The sequence below is a fragment of the Orycteropus afer genome, unplaced genomic scaffold (genome assembly GCF_000298275.1).
Source record: "Orycteropus afer afer isolate SDZICR_OR568_19922 unplaced genomic scaffold, OryAfe1.0 scaffold00035, whole genome shotgun sequence".
Classification (NCBI taxonomy): Eukaryota; Metazoa; Chordata; class Mammalia; order Tubulidentata; family Orycteropodidae; genus Orycteropus; species Orycteropus afer.
The window spans coordinates 8,156,060-8,176,424 of record NW_006921622.1 but is presented as its reverse complement, the minus strand read 5'-3'; positions in this window follow the sequence as shown (position 1 = coordinate 8,176,424).

Below are 20,365 nucleotides of genomic sequence, written 5' to 3'. Positions count from 1 at the left end.
TTCTGACCAGGGACCAGCCCTGCTAGGAGAGAGACTGTGAGAGACTCTTGGCTGAGGGACAGTGGGCTGGAAGAGAGACTGAGCATTTTTCCTGAACTTGAATTGTAGCCTGTTCCCTAATAAACCTCATAATCTGTGAGTTCTGTGTGGCCACTGCAGTGAATTATCGAACCTAGGAGAGAGGTGGTGGGTGCTTTGGGAGGAACGGTTGGAGAACAGGCTGGAGCGGGGAGGCAGCATGTCTGGCCTGGCAGGAATAGACCTTGGGTTACTGCTGGTAATCTTGTCTTCCTCTTGTGGGGTTAGAGGAAGTCAGAACATGTGGCCTCCTCGCCGTTTTTGCAGGGAATTAGATGGACTATAAATAAAAATAAAAAATAAAATAAATAAAAAATAGGGTCAGAAAATGAGATGCTTCAAATTGAGCTAGTGGATTGCTTAGCTTAATGGTCATAACAAAAATCTAGAATATGACATGGAGGTAAATTTGTTAGGGTTGAGAAGATCATAAGAGAAAAGGGGTTCATTGAATTGGGGGCCAGGTATCAAAGGAACACATATATGAACATTGAAGTCACCGAGAGTCAGGATGGAAGTAGTATTAAATATAGTAACAGTGACCCAGGAGCTAAACTTCAAAGAAATGATGGAGTGGCCCAGAAGTGATAGGTGACTTTAATAAAGAGGTGATCAGATATACTTCTTAGTGTCTTTGCTGTTTTCGTAACCTAGTAGGCACAATTTTGCTGTAGGGATTTTGTTCTTTCCATTCTCTTTTCCTCCTTCACCTTAACTCTGGTCTTTGTTTCCATTTCTTTTTCTTAGTAAAATCTTTTCTGACCATTCTAGTCAACCCATCTCATCCACCATGGCATGTTATTCTTTCCTCTTTTCTGAACAGGAATTGTCATCAACGTCCTATATCCACCACTTGTGTGTCAGTTTGTTGTACTGTGGTTACTTACATGTTGCTGTGATGGTGGAAGCTATGCCACCATTGCTTCATATACCAGCAGAGTCACCCATGCTGGACAGGTTTCCTCAGAACTTCTAGGCTCAGACATACTTGAAAGAAAGACCTGGTGATATACTTCCAAAAATTAGCCAATGAAAACCTTATGGATCACAACAGAATGTAGTCTGATAAAGTGCTAGAAGATGAGTGCCTAGGTTGGAAGACACTACACAATAGTTGCAAAAATGGACTCAAACCTAGCAACAGTCACAAAGATGGTGCAGGATGGAGCAATGTTTCGTTATACATAAAGTCATCATCAGTTGGAAATGACTTGATGGCAACTAAGAAACATACTATATGTTTCACTTAATTGTTTTGCTTGTTTCCCCTTACTAGATCGTAAACTCCAGAGCACAAAACTATTTTACTGTAGCTCACTTCTGAATTTCCAATGCCTAGGACAGTGTCTGAAAGATAGTATGTGAAATATTTGTTTCTGGGGAGCTGGCATGAGCTTCAAAGCTTGGGGGTTTTAGAGGATAGAGGAACAAAAGTCTGGAAGCAGCAGTGATGATCAAGGAGAACACCCACTTCCCCTGGAGGTGGACTGGTTTGAGCTGAATGGAAAAGAAAGCAGTCTTCATTTACAAGTGCTTCAGGAGAGCATTGATCTTACTCTGAATGGGTTTCAGACCATTGCTTGAAAGGAATATTCCAAGCAGAGCTGAAGATTTAGTTGATTTTGCTGTGAATTACAGAGGGCCTGAGGAACGGTTTTAGGAGATGAAGAGAATGACAGTTTGTATTGGATAGGATTGTACAAAAGGAAATGTGCACCTTGTGTGAGTGACACAAATTGACACATTAAGGAGTGACTCTTCTTAATGATCTTGGAGATTGTGGTGAAGAGGCTTCAAGACTTGGGGTTTTGGAGATACAGAAAGCAGTGTTAATAGGATCCGAGGGTTTTCTGGAGCTCTGGGCTGATGTGAATAATCTTGTAAGAAAAACACATGGAAAGCATGCATCTCCATCTAAAACACATGATTGATGATGTTGAGTAAATTAATGAAAAAAACTAGTGCTGAAATTAAATTGTTAATTTTGAATAGGAGACAAAATTGAGAGTGGTGCTTTAACTCTTATGTAGTCACTAATATGAGAGCATACTACGTAAATTCACAGAGAAAATACTGAAAAATATAGGACACAGTCTTTGCTCTTGAAAATCAGTTCAAATTTAAATACAAATCATGTTCATTGTTACTGAACTCTGCATTGTTTTGTTGTTGTTGTTGTTGTTATGTGCCTTCGAGTGGGCCCCGACTCATGCATTGTTTTAGTGAAGTACAAAAAAGAAGTGTAACATAAATAAATGCCCTTGTAGTTTTGGCATGAAAGACAAATGCATTTGACTTACTGAGCCAGAAATGTAGGCTTCTTTGAATACAGAAGCATAGGAGACAATTAATTGGATTGTGGATGACGATGATCAGAGATGACCTTCTTACTATTCTTGTCTAGGCCAATTAATTGTATGGTAGCATGGGAGATTTATTTCCTCCTTATAGCTCCATCAGTTCTTTCTTAGAAACAGGGCTTAGAATTCCTGAAGTATTAGATGAGAACTGCTAAAAGATTGCCAGATAAAATTTTTATGACCTTTGGAATGAGTAGGAGTTTGCTACCTAGACAGTGAGCATAAGCAAAGGAACAGTAGCCCAATTCCTGGTATGTTTGGGAAGTTAGTGAGGGTTCAGCAAGGCCTGTGCAGAGGGGCAGGTGATACCTGACTGCCCAATGCATGGCCCAGACCAGTGCTCCTGCCACAGATGACTCATGGTTGGGTTGAATCAATTTACTTGTCCATTTCACGAGGTTGAGGAGCATGAGGAAGTCATTTGTAACTGTATTTCCAAGCTCCAAATTGTTAAAAATGAGTTTTAAAGGCTCAGAAAGGAGAGCAAAATCCCTTTCAGAACTCAAATCTGGAGAAAAATTTGCCTATCATTTCAAAGTTATCTTTCTTGGTCATGTTTGGTAATGTATATAAATACCTTTCTTTGAAGCTCCTTACTATTACTGAGTTTTTTTTTTTTTTTTTTTTTTAACTTGTGTACTGTGTTTACCATTCTGAAGGCAACTTTTACAGTGGGCAGCTATTGCTAAGCACTCTCAGAGTCTTAGCCCTTTGCGGTGATATTGCTCTTTCTGTCTCTACGTATTTGCCTGTTCTAGATATTTCATATAAGTGGAATCATACAATATTTGTCTTGTGTTTGGCTTATTTCACTTACTATAATGTTTTTAAGGTTCATCTGTGTCATAGCACGTATCAGAATTTTGTTCCTTGTTATGGTTGAGTAATTTTCCATTGTGTGGATATACCATATTTTGTTTATCCCTTCATCTGCTAATGGACATTTGACTATTGTGAATAATGCTACAATGCACTGTGCTGTACAAGTGTCTGTTTGGGTTCCTACTTTCATTTCTTTTGGGTATATATGTCTTCATAGTGGAATTATGGGAGTCATATGGGAATCCCGGAGTCCTTGGGTGGTATAGACAGTTGTTACTTAGAGAATAAAAGATTGGTGGTTTGAACCCAGTCAGAGGCACCTCCAAAGGCAGACCTTGCAATCTGCTTCCAACAGGTCAGTCTTGAAAACCCTATGGCAAAGTTCTACTCTGCACATATGAGTCAAAATAGACTCAACAGCAACTAAGAACAAAACAGCATGGTAATTCTGTTAAATTTTTTTAGGGAACCACAAAATTGTTTTGCACAGCACTGCATCATTTTACATTCCCACAAATGTATCTTGTAATGCTTGGTACATGTTTCAGCATTCATTTGGGTGCTGAAAACCTTTGATTATTTTCCAGAGTTCTGACAAAGTTGATTTGGACAGTTTCTGTTTGTTTTCTGATGTTTCTTTGAAGGAATCAGAGCTTGGAGCTGCCTTCTCTGCTCTTTTGCTGGTGTCCCTCCATTAAATGTAATTTTAAATTTAACCTTCACCACTAAAATGATGAGAAATATTTTTTCACTAAGATACTTCCTGTTCTGGTTACCTAGTGCTGCTCTAACAGAAATACCACAAATGGGATGACCTTAACAAAGAGGAGTTTATTCTCTCACAGTTTGGAGGCTTTAAGTCCAAGTTCAAAGTGCCAGGCTCTAGGGGCTGAGTGAAAGCCCCTCAACCTTGGGGTCCAGCTCTGCTTCCTGCTCCCGGCCCACTGGAGCTAGAGGCGTTTCTTCACTCAGACAGCTGCTGACTGCTGAGGCTGCCCATCCCAAGGTTGACAAGTCAAAAGACACAGCCCGATGTTACCAAACCACACAGCAGGCCATTAATTTAAGTACATTGTAAATCCCAAAGTCCGCAGAGCATTGCAGGCTGCTGAACAAAGACACAGTTACATGCAGGGTCCAAGCATGCCATAAGCTTGAAACTATCCCCAAGGCTTCTCCTTTCATAGAGGATGCAGACCACATCCCAAAGACAGCTACTCTTCTGCTTGTGGTAGATCCCGCCATGGAACTGATTGCCAGTCTCATCATGGGGAATAACTACCACCAGCTGCCCAGCCACTCAACCATGCCCAGCCAAGTTGACATACAAATTTACCTACCACACTTCCCATGCCAGAAATAAAACTAATCTGGTAGATTTTTATATGAATCGCATTTAAACCTTGTGAAGCAAAACACTGGTTTCAAAACACACTATTTGGAAATTGGGTGTGAGGATCAGAACGTTTTGTCCTGAGCACTCTTTTTTTTTCCCCCTCTGAGTTTCAAAGTAAGGATCTGCATATTTCTTAGGATCTGATTTTTTTTTTTTTTTTAATTTCCCAGATATGGAACCAACATTAAAAAGTTATTAGAATTTACCCTCATGGCTCAACTTTCAACCAAACAATAGACATATGCATAAAGTGAACAATAACACCAGGGAGGTACACACTTCACAGTCAGTCACTCAAGATCAAAAGGCAGCATTTGCCCAAGGCCAAAGTTCAGAAGGCAGGAAGGGATAGGACAGAAGGAGGAATGGAAATGGGGAACATGGGAGGAAGTGGGATGAGTGATGTTACATCGTGGTAACTGTACTCAATGGCATGAAACAAAATGTGCATGAATTGTTGAACGGAAAACAGATTTGCTCTATAAACTTTCACTCAAATCACAATAAAACGTTTTTTTAAAAAAAATTATCAGGAGCAGTTGAAGCAAACTGAGGCGAAAGTAGAGGCCACTGAATTTTCCTGAAGGGGAAAAAATTTTTTTTGACCCACTCAAACATTTAAAAACATGTAGATCTGAGCTTTGATTCTGCAGTAGTAATCAAGTTTATAAGAAAATAACAATTAATTTAGCCTTGCCTGGGCCCTACTAATTTATCATTTCCCATTGTACTTCCTCCAATGTTTGGGAAAACAAAAACCTTCATTTTCAAGAAATAATTAAAGCCTATTCAGTCCATTAAGGTTTATCTTCCTTTAATATTACAGTTCCCTGAGGACTTCAGTTTAATTAATGTTTTTTGAAAGATCTCCCAGTCTTTAAGTTTTGTTTTTTGTTAGTAAACTACTCTACACACAAATTTATGACAGTAAGGGGGAAGGGATTTTATGACAGCTGCTTAAAATTACTTTTTCTTTATTTTGCAATTATGTTTGGTGCCTTCTTATCTGTCTTTTGAAGAAATAGTAACTGTGTTTGGCATTAAGTAAGTTGGTTAAGGCTTTATATACCAAAATTAAATTTCCCCTGAATTGTCTTTTATAGGCCATAAATTTGAGATTTTATGGTTTCTCCTTGTAATTCTCCTTTGCACTGTATCAATACCCTTGCCCTTTCTTAAAACCACAAAACATGAGGTAAAAACAAAAGAGATAATGCTCAGGACAGACCATCAACTCCTAAAATTCTGTCGGGAATATTGTCTACTCTTAATATTTGGCTTGTTGCACTGTTATATCCCCTGTTAGACCTTGACAATTTGAGTGAATCCCAACATTTCTCTTTGTTTCATTGACATAATTTCAGATGGCAATGGTCTTTGAGTCTGTAATGTATTATATTTTTATATTCATAATTTGTGTGATACAGGCTAAAATTATTTTTTACCATTCCGTATTCTTGAAAAGTGGTTTAAATAGAAAATAAGAAGTATTCATCTTTCGATAATTTTGACTAGAAGATGTATGAGCAAGAAATATTTTGCCCTCTAAAGTACTGATTTCAAGATTCCATTCATGTTAAAGTGAGTTTAATGAATAAAAGAGCTGATTTAAAACCCCCTTCCTCATTAGGAAATCTCGTATTTCTAAATAACCTGGATCTGGCAAAGACAAGCTATTCAATTAGGTGGCCTTCTTATTAATTCTAACCTATAAAGTAGAAGAGATTGAGTTGCCAAAACACATGAAAATTACAGTGACTATTTACTACGAGATGGATTGACACAGTGGCTGTGTTGATGGGCTCAAGTACAGCAGGAATCATGGAGCTGGCGTGGGATGGGACAGTGTTTGGTTCTGCTGTGCATGGGGTTGCTATGAGTCAGAAACGACTCAACGGCACCTAACAACAACAACAATTTAACTATAAAGTATATACAAGATAAATTCAGTTGACATTACTTAAAAATAAGAAAGCTCTTTATCATTTTATGTCCCCCCTTTTATTAGGGGAGGGGGGAAAGCCTAAAACAAAATAAGAAAAAACCTAGTCAATCCATCATGAATCTGATTTTCTCATTCTTCCTTCAGTTGATATTCAACCCCTCTTGTTACGAGAAGTGATTACCATCAGACCACAGGATATGAGAATTTTCTGACCAGCTCACATTTCCAAGTAAGCAAACTCTTGTTGGTAATTTAATGACTTATACCAGCCACATTATTGCTCATTTACAAAGCAGGATACTTTTCATATTGTTTGATGAAAACTCAATACTGTTCCTTCTTAAGGGAGCAGAACTATGTACAAACTCATTGAGTTCTGAGTGAGGTGACCAGGGATAAGTTTTCATTCTGGAGTGGCCTGTAATTGCTGCTTTGACTCCTCATTGGATGAGTGTCTTCATAATGACTATGCAAGTTTAGTTGAAATAGGTTAAGAGCAAGGGACTGTTGACTGTTGGATCTTTTGAGTTTATCCGAAGAAGTAGGTATAGAAGTTCCCTCTGTAATTTCTTTAGGCCTCAGTAGATTCATCTGTAAAATAAAGGATATAGGCTAGATAATCTTTTCCAGTTCCAAACACTCTCTCATTTTTGACCTTTGCAAAATGGATTGATTTATAAATAGCACACATCCTGGGTAATGCAGAATGCATATTATACCTATTCCTTCCTTATTGACTGTCTTGTTATCTGACATTTCACACTCATGACAATAATAAAATATCTACTGCAATTATTTTGTGTATTAATGACACACATCTGGCAGTAATGAACACTGAGGTGCAAGGCAAGATAAAGCTGACTGTGGTGGTTAAGATTATGTGTCAACATGGGTGGAGCCTGATTCTCAGTGGTTTGGCAGTTACATGATAATGTAATTTGGCGGTTATGTAATGATCCTCCATTTTTTGATGTGATGTGGTCATCCTCCATTTTCACATATTGCCAATTTTTGCATAACAACCTGGTATTTGGAAACTAACCATGTTGACAGGTGAGGAGTGGGTATATGGAGACCATCTTATCTCTTGAATTTTGGCATAGGTAAAACATTACCTACCACCTCCTTAAAAACAAAAACTTCTTTTATTTCCATATTTCCTTCAGTTAGACCTGGGGACTGTGAGAATGGTTATGTCTCTGCAAGTGTTTCTATGGGATACTATAAACTCTGAGTTTTAAAAAAAAATCAATGTTTTCTATGTGAAATATCTAAAGTTAATTTGATTATGTGGTTGATAGAATATAAAAATAAGTCTCTACTTCCAGTAAAGCTACACAAATTGGAGTAGATAGTTATGGCTTTGGGAAAAAAAAAACACCTTTCAGATCATGGTGGAAGCAACAGTAGAAGTTATGGAGGCTGAGAAAGAGGAGAGTGAATCCTAATAAGCTTTCAACTTTAATTTTATGTCTGTGTCAAATTTCCAGTTTTTTAAAAAATCTCCAAGGTAATGAATCCTCCTTTTCTGCTATTTATCCATGCAAGTCCACATCTTCCAAATTTATACCTAACAATTCCAGAAGCAGAACTTCCAGTCTGCTTGAAACTTAAGCTTGAATTTCCTGATTAAAAAGAAATGTAATTGGTGAAATAAAAAATTTTAGCTCTTTTGGGAAAAGGGTCTTTGGTTTGCACATGGACAGTTTTTTGTTCTGGTATGCTGTTTGCTACTTTGTCTCTTTACTAGATGATACTCTTTACTGGATGAGTGACTACACTAGGTAGATAGAAGTAGAAGCTATTGTCTACTGGATCTGTTGAGTTTATCTAAATAGCAGACACAGAGGTTCCTTCTCTAGTCAATAGTAGGAAGGCTAATGAAGTCTGGGCTTCTACAGAGAGTTATATCTATCTTGTTATCTGACATTTCCCAAGACAGTACTTGGGAACCATTATTTTGAGGTAGGGGGCTTTGTTACCAAGTTAGAAAATTTCTTAAACAAATAAGTGCTTTGTGTGCTATTTTCCAGAATGTTTTAATATACAAACCTAAACAAAGTAAGTAATCTTTTCCCACTTATTCAGAAAAGTACACTACTAAAAAGAAAAGGTTACATCTGACAGGCAAGACTGCAACTTTCTATGGTTCCTGCCAAGCATGTCAGGTCCTTGGTAATTTGATGAGATGCTGTTTTTGCTGTTTTATGTCATCCTTTCTTATTTTGGCACCTGATAAAAGAGATAGCCTGACATACGATTCTTGCAGAGAACATAAACTGTGGATCTGGACACGTGTCAATAAAGGTGTCTCCATGTTCAAACACTGTCCTAAAATCACCTTCTTGAATTTGATAGTTGAAATTTTTCCAGACCATGAGTTTTAGCTGAATAAGCAGGGTGAATAAGTAGGCATCCAACCAAATGCACTATTATGGATAATGAGGAAAAAGTGTTCTATTGCTATGACAAGGAAGCATACATTTTGCTCTTAGAATTTCCCTTAGCGATTTGAATATGTACACTTGAGTGAGAAGAAAGGTGAGGAGAGGTGAGGGGATGGTCAGAGAGGAAGGAAAAAAAAAGTATTGTGAATACCAAACTGACCTCATTTTGTGGGAAGAGGTTTCAAACGATGGATGCGATGTATGGACCATTTTGAGCAGCCAGTAGTTTTTGTTATTGTTCTTAAATATCATAGCAGTGACTCAAATGCATTATTCCCTATTTGAACAAAGATATCAAAGAAACTCAGTGGAGGAGTGAAAAGAGAGATAGTATCTGAGGAAAATAAACAGGTAAGAATGCAATTTAATGACTTTTTTAGCACAAGGCAGGGCAGGTAAATGGTTAAACAAAAGAAAAGAGAATCTGTTAGCTACAACACATCATTTGAAAAAGCTTTCAGTTTTGAAAAAGCTCACATTGGAAGGTGAGTTAAAGGGCATTTGAATGCTGTTCAATTTAGCACCGAGGTTTCTATAAGGACTAAGAACCTGTCATTTTAATCTGCATGGTGTTCTCTATTCTTTTCTATAATTATATTGTTCTTCAAAGAGGAAGCCAAGTATGCTGTGGCGGTTTCTCTGAGAAACAAAACCTGAAAAATCTCCACAGGGATGAATCATTTAAAATGAAAGAAACTTTATCATGATTTTCGGGTCATTTCACTCACTTCCATAAGAATATGCACTTCAAGAGGTGATGGGAGTTAAGGGAGGTATGGCTTCCCTCCTAAGAGAGTTGTGGTGGTGATCATCATGAGGAATTTTGATAACTAAAGTGAGAAATGGGAGCTCTGGTAGCATAGTGCCTAAGACACTTGACTGCTAACCAGACGGCTGGCGGTTCAAACCCACCAGCCACTCCTCGGAAGGAAGGTTGGGCAATCCTACTTCCGTAGTGATACTGCCTTGGAAACCCAAGGAGGGGTCGCTATGAGTCGGGGCCAACTCGACGGCATGTAACAACAACAACAAAAAGTGAGAAATGAAAAGAGGGAATGGCCTCTAATTTGAAGGTAGGGAGTGCCCTCAAAAGGGTCTTCTCTGTGGTCTTGGGTAAGGAGATTCTTGAGGATCAAGGACAATAACTTCTTTTTTTTTTTTTAATTGTGTTTTGGGTGCAAGTTTATAGGGCAGAATTTGTTTTACATTCAACAGTTCGTGTACATTTGATTTCACACCCTGATTACCATCCCCAACCCTAACCTGCTCTCCCGACCTCCCTTCCCTGTGAGCCCTCCTGCCCCATGCCTTTCTTAACTATGCACCCCTGTCTGTCCTGCTTTCTTCCATGCGAATGCTGCCCCTCTGGTGTCCCATAGCTGATTGCTCCAAGGGGTGTATCTCTGTAGAGTTGTTGTTGTTGTTGTTATGTGCCATCGAGTCGGCCCCGACTCATAGCGACCCCTCCTTGGGTTTCCGAGGCAGTATCACTATGGAAGTAGGATTGCCCAACCTTCCTTCCGAGGAGTGGCTGGTGGGTTTGAACCACCAGCCTTCTGGTTAGCAGTCAAGTGCTTTAGCCACTATGCTACCAGAGCTCCTTCAGGTGGGTCCATTATCCTGGGTTGCAAGTCTTTCTACTGTCGGGCTGAAGGCCAGACCTGGGGAGTGGGTTCTATCCCAGGCCTGAGGGTATCCCGGGGCCATGATCTTGGGGGTCCCACCAGACTACATCCAGCCAGTAATTCTGATTGTTATTGTATTTTTGAGTTTTGTTCCACATTATTCCTCCCACTCTATCCAGGATCTCCAGTTTTGATCCCTTCCTGAATGGTTGGCATTGGTAGCCGAGCACCATCTAGTTCTGTTCAAGGCCAGTAACTTGAGGACAATCTCCACACTCTAAATGAACTTGTACTCTTAGAAGCTGCCTTGTAGGAAGTGATGAAAGGGATAGGAAAGGTGAGGTAAGACTTGAATTCCATTTGTAGTTAGAGCAACTCCACTTTACTTTGTTTTATATTAGACTTCTCTGTGCAATTTAATTTACCAAAGGGTTGGGAAGTGTAGTGGATGCTGTGGTGGGCTGTTCAGAAGTCACCTTTGGGATTGAGGCACTCATTCCTTAGCTACTTTGAGTGTAGTCTGATGACAGCTCACAGCTGAATCTTTTTCTGGGTGCTCATTCTTTGGGGACAGCTTTCATCCAGTGACAAACACCTGGCCCCCTAACCTCAACTGAGGATATTATTCAAGGGCCAACTCAGCTTCAGAGCCCCTGTGGGACTGGCTGAGGCCTCTTGCAACTGCCTCACAGGCATCTTCATCCTCTGCCTCCCTCACTCCCTTACAAGTGTTGTTCCTGGGGCTTACCCAATAAACCACCTGCACTATTTCCCAGAGAATGTGACCAAATAAGCAAAAAAAAAAAAAAAAAATTGAAAATGCCTAGATTGGATGATTGCTCTCATTCTTAACTGTGTGTATATTCATCCATTCAGTAATAGTTAATGAGAATCTGCTATGTGCCAAGGATCATCATTCTACAAGTCTGTGACTGGAAACATTAGAGGACTTTAGGGTTTTCAGGGTATATTGATTAGACTGGACTTTTCCCCTTAACTGTACTTTTCCCCACCATCTGTAATCTTAGAACACTGTTTACACATTGGTAGCCTAATGGTCAAATCTTCCTGTAAGTGTGTTTTCATGAGTATGCTAATGTTTCAATTTATTTGCAAATTTTATGAAAAAGAAGATTTCCTATGAAATCAAGATTCTGACTGCTTTTAAAAACAAAAGAGCTAATTACACAAGATACATATTACTGAAAGACAACAAGCAGCTGGATCTACTTAATGACTGTCCTTAAAACAAGTACCCATTCTCTAGTTTGCCACAGTGACCACTATGTCCTTTTATATTATGGTCAGCCTATTTTCCTTATTTACACTTCCTTCTATGGTCTGGTAGATGTTAAAATTTGTGATTGCTGTTTCTGAATTACTAGCTCCCTGAGAGTTTCTCCAAACCTCCAAACCATTCCCAATGGGCATGGGTTGGAAATTTGAGCCTTACCCCTCAGACCTGCCTTGCTTATGTGAAATGGTTTCAAAAGTATCTGACGTCAGTCTTTTTTTTTTTTTTTAAACACAATCAAAATTAAAAAAATTATAGCACTTTAGAGGAGACAGTATTAACTTTATTGCTAAACATTTCATGTAGTAGATTTCTTTCCCTTTTATAATTTATTTTATGTGTCGATGATGATGATGAGAATATATACAGCAGGACATACACCAATTCAAAAATTTCTATTTGTACAATTCAGTGACATTGATTACATTCTACAAGTGGTGCAACTATTCCCAACTATTCTCTTGTCTGAATTTTTCTTCCTGATTAACATAAACTTGCTGCCCCCTAAGTTTGCCATCTAATCTTTTGAGTTGCTGTTGTCAATTTGATCCCATACAAATAATTCTTGAAAAAGAACAGTGCTCAAGGCAGACATTCTTTACTAGTTAAGCTAAACTGCTGTTTGGTTTTAAGAAGATGTCAGAGGAAGTTTGGTTTAAGGTTTAAGATTTAAAGATTTTCTCAGTGCAATAATTTCAGAGGTTCATCCAGCCTCCATGACCCCAGAAAGTCTGAATTCTATGAGAATTAGAAATTATATTCTGCATTTTCTCCTTTTTGATCAGGACTTTTCTATTAAATCTTTGATCAAAACGTTCAGTAGTGGTAGCTGGGCACCATCCAGTTCTTCTGGTCGCATGGCAAAGGAGGCAGTTTCTCAGGGAGGCAGTGAAGCATACATTCCATTTCTTCCTCCTGTTCCTGACTCTCCTCCTTCCTCTGTTGCTCTAGGTGAAAGGAGACCAATTGTTGAATCTTGGAAGGCCACTCGCATGCTTTTAAGACCTCAGGCACTATGCAACAAATTAGGGGGTAGAACAGGAGCATTAAACATGATATTACACCAATTAACTGAGATGTCCCATAAAACCATGACCTGAAGCCTCCAGACAAAGAAACCAAGTCCCATGAGGTATTGACATTAGTATTTTCATTTATAGCACACAACTTTGTGGAAAAAAAAATCTTAATTCCTTCAATTTTCTGGAATTGTCCTTTTAAAAGATAGCTCGTCAGCACATGTACCATTATAGAATTTTGTTAGGTGAACTTTACTCATAGCTCATCATTTTCCTTTGATAACGAAGAAACGAGCTCAGGAAGGTGTGAGATTTCTCCAGGTGGCAAAGGCAGGATTGGAGCCCAAGTTTCCTCCCTCTTAGATTAATGCTATCATCTCCAGGCTATTTTGACTCTGGCATTTTATCTCAGCACAAATGAAATCACAGCAGGAGCTAAACCTTAGTATAAGTTTTTTTTTTTTTTTTTTTGTGAGGAAGACAGATTTGTTCTAACAAAGTTAAGGACATTGACCAGCTGGAATGTTCGCAGAATTCTTTTGCACTGAGTCCAAATCAAGATTAATTCAGAGACTCAGCCCATGGACAGAGAAGAAAAAAAATTATACTATAAGACAAGTATGACCCTAGGAGCTCTGGGTACACAAGAAGTTGGGAGTGAGTCAAGAGAGAGTGAGGAGTTCAGGGTGCTCAGATTAGATTAGATGGTCCTTTACCTGTCCTCACATCACCAGAGGCAGGAGTGGAGACAGGAATTAGGACTCTCTCCCCTCCTGCTAAAACTTACTCCCTTACTATACAAACTAACAGTTGTTAGGTGCTGTTGAGTCGGCTCCAAATCACAGTGACCCTATGTACAACAGAACAAAACACTGCTCAGTCCTGTGCCTTCCTAGCAATCTTTGCTATGTTTGAGCCCATCATTGTAGCCACTATGGCAATCTATATCATTGAGGGTCTTCCCCTTTTCTCTGATCCTCCATTTTACCAAGCATGATATCATTCTCCATGGAGTGGTCTCTTCTGACAACATGACCAAAATGACGCAAAGTCTGGCCATTCTTGCTTCTAAGGAGCATATTCTGACAGTAGTACATACTCTTTAGTAACATATGTTGAGAGTATCAACTACCTTGAAGATATGCTGATTTTTCTCATTATAATCTTTCTTCTTAATCATATCAATTCCCACAATAAACAGAGAATTCCTTATTCTTAGACTCTAATCATCATAAATTTTTTTTCCCCACTTCAAGTTGCCACCTTCCCCAACTCTTGACATCATTCTACTGCTCTCTGTATCTCCCAGCCATTCACCTACAACATTCCCTATATTCTCAACCTCTTCTCTGAAACTGACCTTTACCTGTTTTCTCTGACTAAAACCTTATTCAGCCCTAATCATCTTGCTTCAGCCCTCTCAGGCTAGTAATTTTCTTTCCCATAACCCTCATCCCACTGGGTTTGGAAATGGGATATTTTTAGTCCTTGCTTCTCTTGCAAGTTACAGGTTATGCTGTTTCTCTTCTCTACAATCCCTCAACAAAGTTCTAGGCAGGCCTCCACCACTACCCACTGCCATGGAGTTGATTCCAATCCATAGTGACCCCATAGGATTTTCAGGGTTGTAAATCTTTATGAAAGCAGACTGCCTCTTCTTTGTCCCATGGAGCAGCTGGTAGATTCAAACCGCTGACATTTTGGCTAGCAGTCCAATACCTTAACCACAGTGCCAGCAGAGTTCCTTAGGCAAGCCTAGTTACCTGCCTATGGTAATTTAGAGGCTGTGGAGTGGCCATCTAATCATGCCATCAGACTATCCAATTCACTATCCCTATTAGTGACTATAGGAGCCCTGGTAGCGTAGTGCCTAAGGCACTTGACTGCTAACCAGAAGGCTGGTTGTTCAAACCCACCAGCCACTCCTCGGAAGGAAGGTTGGGCAATCTGCTTCTGTAGTGATATCACCTTGGAAACTCAAGGAGGGGTCTCTATGAGTTGGGTCCAATGGCACACAACAACAACATTAGTGACCATTATTATAGTCAACTACCAAGCCCCCAGGGACTTTCCCCTATTCCTTAAGACTTTCAGCTCCTGGTTCACTATCTCCTGCTATCACAGCTGAATTTCCTGGTTTCTGGCTTTTCCATTTCTTTGCCTTTTTTCTAAAGTGATCTTGTCCTCAGTCAGGCACACCTTAGAACTTTACATTATTTATCAATAACTGAAAGCTTTCCATAATCTCAATTTAAAAAATATAATTTCCAATCATCTTTCTAACTCCCTCTGGTGACCCAACTTAACAATTCCTCCATCCCAGCAAGATCTACTATCCATTGATCTTACTATCTTTTTTGCTGTTCTCCATCACCCTCATATTCTGCTTCCTTTATTACCCAGTTTAAATTTCATGATTTATCATTATAATTACTCCTTTGCATGAACTCTCAACTTCCTCACCACTCTCTCCCTCCATTGTACTTGCCTGATGAAACCCCATAGTGAGATTAATTTAAACTCTTAATCCTGTCTGCTCTTGCAGTGGTTCAGCTGAAAATGATTGTAGAAAGACAGAACCGTGCAAAGTGATGGTGCTTTACTATATAACAGCTAACTTCAAATGTGTTCTTAGTATTACCCGGAAATCCTATTAAATTTCCCTCTTCTAATCAATTTTATATTTTTCTTGATAAGTATTTTATAACTTTTCTTGGATCTTCAAGACTGTAATCCATTCTCTGTCTTCCTCACCTATAGCTGGTGATTTTGTTTCCTATTTCTCTAAGAAAATAGAAGCATTTGGAAAATAACTTCCAAGCTCCTGCCATCACATCTACTCACCCCCCCTGCACCTGAATCTCACAGTCTACCCTCCTCCTGTTGCCATGGATAACTTTCTAGGCTTTTGCACAACATCAGTCATTCTATTCATTATACATCCCATCTCCCACCAGCTCATGGATATTGTTGCAGCATTTTCCCCTTTCTCTTCTGCATCATCAATTTTTCCCTCTCCACTGTTTCATTCTATTAGCATACAAGCATGCTATTTTGTATCTCATCTTAAAAAAAAAAAATTCTTAGTTCCATATCCTTTTCCAACTACTGTCCATTTCTATCTTTCCCTTTTAATAAAACTCCCAGAGTGTCCATATCCATTATTCTCAAATTCCATCCCCCCCCCAATTGTCGAGCTTACATGTAGATCAGAGGCCACAACTGTTACCCTGTTCTCCGAGGCTTACATGACCTGGTACTCTTTGAGTTCTCTGATCTTGTATCCTACCTGTTTCCCACTCATTGTCTTCCTCCAGGCATACTTTCACCCTAGGGCCTTTGCACATGCTGGTTCTTCTCCCTGAAATGCTCTTCTCCAAGAATCCTGCATGGCTTACTCCCTCACTTCCTTTACATCTGTTAAAATGTTCTCTCAGTGATTCCTTTACCTCAAAAAATAGCACCTCTATACTAACCTCCCTATTTTTCTTTCTTAACCACACAGCACATTATACATTCATTTGCTTATTTTGTTGCCCCACTAGAATGCAAGCTCCATGAGAATAGGAGCTTTGTATCTTTTTTCACTATGCTACCTCTACAATGTAGAACAATGCTTAGTATATGTTGTTGTTATGTGCCGTGGAGTCAAACCTGACTCATAGCGACCCCTCCTTGGGTTTCCGAGGCAGTATCACTACGGAAGTAGGATTGCCCAACCACTTAGTATATAGTAAGTGTAAATGTTTGTTGAATAAGAAATGAATGTAATTTCTAACACATATTAACCAAAAATTACTAGTTATCTGAACATTATCAGACCATGATTATAATTAGCAGTACTGTGAGGTTATATACAGAATGCATGCTTATGTGCATACACATCTTTATCTGTCCAAGTTAAAGTTATAATATTGTTAGTGATTTGAACATTCCAGAATGTAAAAATGACTTTGTCTCTCTATCAAGCACAGTCTGCCTTTTATTGATTCCTGTAAATTTCCTTCTTTCTAAAATGATTTTTAAACTCTTCAAGATGCTACATTCATAATTTTGATCTGTAGTAATATTAGGTCTGAAACAAAGTAGTATTTTCCTTTCCACAACAAACTGATTATATGCTCTGAGACACATTCATCTAAGTCATTTAATACAATTTCAATCTCTCTAGACAAATAGTGTTTGGAACAAAGATTCTGCTCATAACCAAGGTATAACCTGAGAGAATAATGAGAGGAAGGGTCTGGAGATCCTGAAAGAATGGAGCCAGGCCTTAGGCAAATGCCACTAAGGTCAAAAGTAAATAGAAACCTCCCAGAGCAAGGACATCCTTCAAGCTTAGGGGAGCCCTTGGTTAAGACAATCCATCAAGACAGGCTCAGTGAAAAAGAGGTGACCCAGTCCTAGCAGAGCTGTGCCAGAGATCAGCAAACACAGGCTAAATTCCAGACACAGTAAATTGGAGCACTGACAAACAGACACATTTCAACCAGAGATAAGCCTGCAAATTGATGAAATGCAATGAAACCCATAATTAGAAAAAAAAGAATGAGTAGGCAAAAATGCCAGCTCCTAAAAGGAGAAAATTGCATTCCCCCCCTTAGAAATAGCTATTTGGGCATTATTACTGTCCAGAAATAGGTTTTCTGGAGCCTTAGGCAAAGGCTATACTTAGTTTGGCCTCACAGAGTTAACCTTAAGCCATCTTCAGTCTAATTGCTGTCCTGGGTAAAAACATTTTATATTCAAACATGGAGAAGGAGTCTCTCTTGTCAGGGTACCAAATGGCTCTCCCAAGTTTTCCTAAAATAAGCTCTGACCCTTTCTAAGAGAAGTTATACAGACTTGTATATTTAATTACAGATTAAAAAAAGAAAAAGAAAAAGAAAAAAAGAACCAGTGCTCAAGGAATTAAGTGATTTTACCCAGTTTATAAGCTAACTAAATTGAAACTTTGAATCCTGAGTCTTGTTAAGCATCTCTATTCCAGCCTTCTTTAAAAACCTTGCAACAACTACAAGAACAAACCCCTTGATCTGTGACTTCCCTTTAACTAACAATCATATAACTACCCCTCCCTCCTTCATAGCATCTCACAACCATTGATTATTCCCCTTATCTCTTTTTTTTTTTTTACTTTGCATTGTTCTCGAGCCATTTCAAATCTGACTTTTGCTACCTGTGCTCTACTGAAATCATTCTTGCTAAGACCACCAACGATTTAACTATTTACCAAATACAATGAGTAATTTTTTTTTTTTTTTTCGGATCTTACCTAGCTTATCTTTGTTACTTTTAACATCCTTCACCAAGCTCCATAGTTTTCTGACAGTTCACTTTCCTGAGTGGTCTACAATTTGGCTTCTCTGCTTTTGTCATTCTTCTTACTTTCTATGGGTTCCTATTCATCCCGTCTAATAAAAATCACTACTTTTATTCTAAGAGAGCCTAAGTCTATAGCTTTAGGACAGAATTTTCTGAGCTTTAGGCTTTAAATCCACTTGCTTCTGGTCAACATGTGAGTATATTCTTCAGGTATTCAACTTCAAAATGTCCTAAATTAATCTTACCTTCTTTCTCCAACTAACCTAGATAGATGGCAAGCTAGCTAGCTACTGGACTTTGACTCATGTTGACCTTGTGTACATCAGAGTGAAGTGCTGCCTACTCCTGAGTCAACCTCATAGTCGCCAGCATATTCCAGTCCATTATTGTGGCTGTTGTGCCAATCCATCTCACTGAGGATCTACCTTGCTTTTGCTGCCCCTCTAGTTACCAAATATGTTATCCTTATCCAACAAAATTGATCCCTCCTGATGACATGTCCAAAGGAAGCAAGTGAGATGGTGTTCTGTTGTGATCCATGAGATTTTCATTGGCAAATTTTCAGAAGTAGATCTCCAGATTTTTCTTTCTAGTTCACCTTAGTCTGGAAGCTCCACTGAAATCTATTCACCATGGGTGACCCTGCTATTATTTGAAATAGTGGTACATAGCTTCCAGCATCATAGCAATAGGCAAGCCACTACAATATGATAAACTGGCAGATGGGTGATGGAATTAACCCTTAAATTCACCCAAATTAGTAACTTAGGACCGCCCCACCCCCCACAAAATATTTCAAGTCACAAATCCTGACAAATTTTGCAGTCTACCTGTTCGTCATCACTCGTGTTACTGTTTCAGGCTCTTATAATCCCTTACCTAGATTGTTATAACAGCTTATTTATCGGGTCTACTCAGGAAAATCCCCTGCATGGTCTGTAAGTTATCCCAATGCCACTATATAATGGCTTCTCATGGTAAGTGAATAAGATTAACACTGGTGAGTCTTGTCTATTACTGTCCTTAAGGCAATGGGCCATTTCTTAGAACTAAGTTGCCATTTGTAGCAAATGAGGAAAGCTATAATATCTAAAGCTCTTTAAAATGTCCCTTCTCCCTCTAGAAATGATTCTGCTTAGTTCTAAATTTTTATTAAAAAATAAAGGGCAGTTAGTCCAACAGTTCCTCAAACCAAATAAAAGATTGTAGTTGCTTGTCACCATCATTCACCCTTACTTTTTTCCCTAAGTGAAAATGGTTAAGAAAATTACCTACCCTGAGTCCCTGGGTGGTACAAATAGTTGATGTGCTTGGATGCTAAGCAAAAACGGTTAGAGAGTACACAGAAGCACCTTGAAACAGAGGCAATCTGAAAAACCAGCCATTGAAAATCTTGTGGAGCCCAGTTCTACCCTGACACACATGGGATTGCCATGAGTCAAACCTATTCAACAGCACCTGGTAGATCTGCTTGCAGACATTGCCCACTGAGCAAACCGCACCTCTGAAATGGTTTAGAAAGCTGATGAATCCCACTTCAGACAGAACGTAGGAACAATGTGGGAATTTTCTGGGTAATTCTCTGCACTGAAATTGATAAAGAACAATGGGAGAATGAAACTCTTTGATAGTTCTCAGCCTCTTGGCTTACTGAGATTTCTGTTTCATGACCATCAAAAACATCCAAGTACTGGTTTGTGCAGAAAAAGAAGACATCCAAAATTTTAATCAGCCTTTAATATTAAGACTTCTAATGGAGTCTTGTTCATTTAACAATAATTTAAAGCAGAAAGTGGAGTGTCGTTAATTGCGTTTTCTCCTTCCTTACCCATTGTTTCCTGCTCTCCAGCCACACTGGCCTTTCAGATAAACCATGCTCTCTTCTGCCACAGGGTTTTTGCACATGCTCTTCTCTACGTCAGGAAGCATTTTCCTCCTTCCTTACGCAGTCTTCAACTTCCAGTTAATTACTATTCAGTCTTCAGATTTCAGTTCAATTCTGTCTTCTCTACATACCATACACACCCTGACCCCAGGAATTTCTATTTTCATGT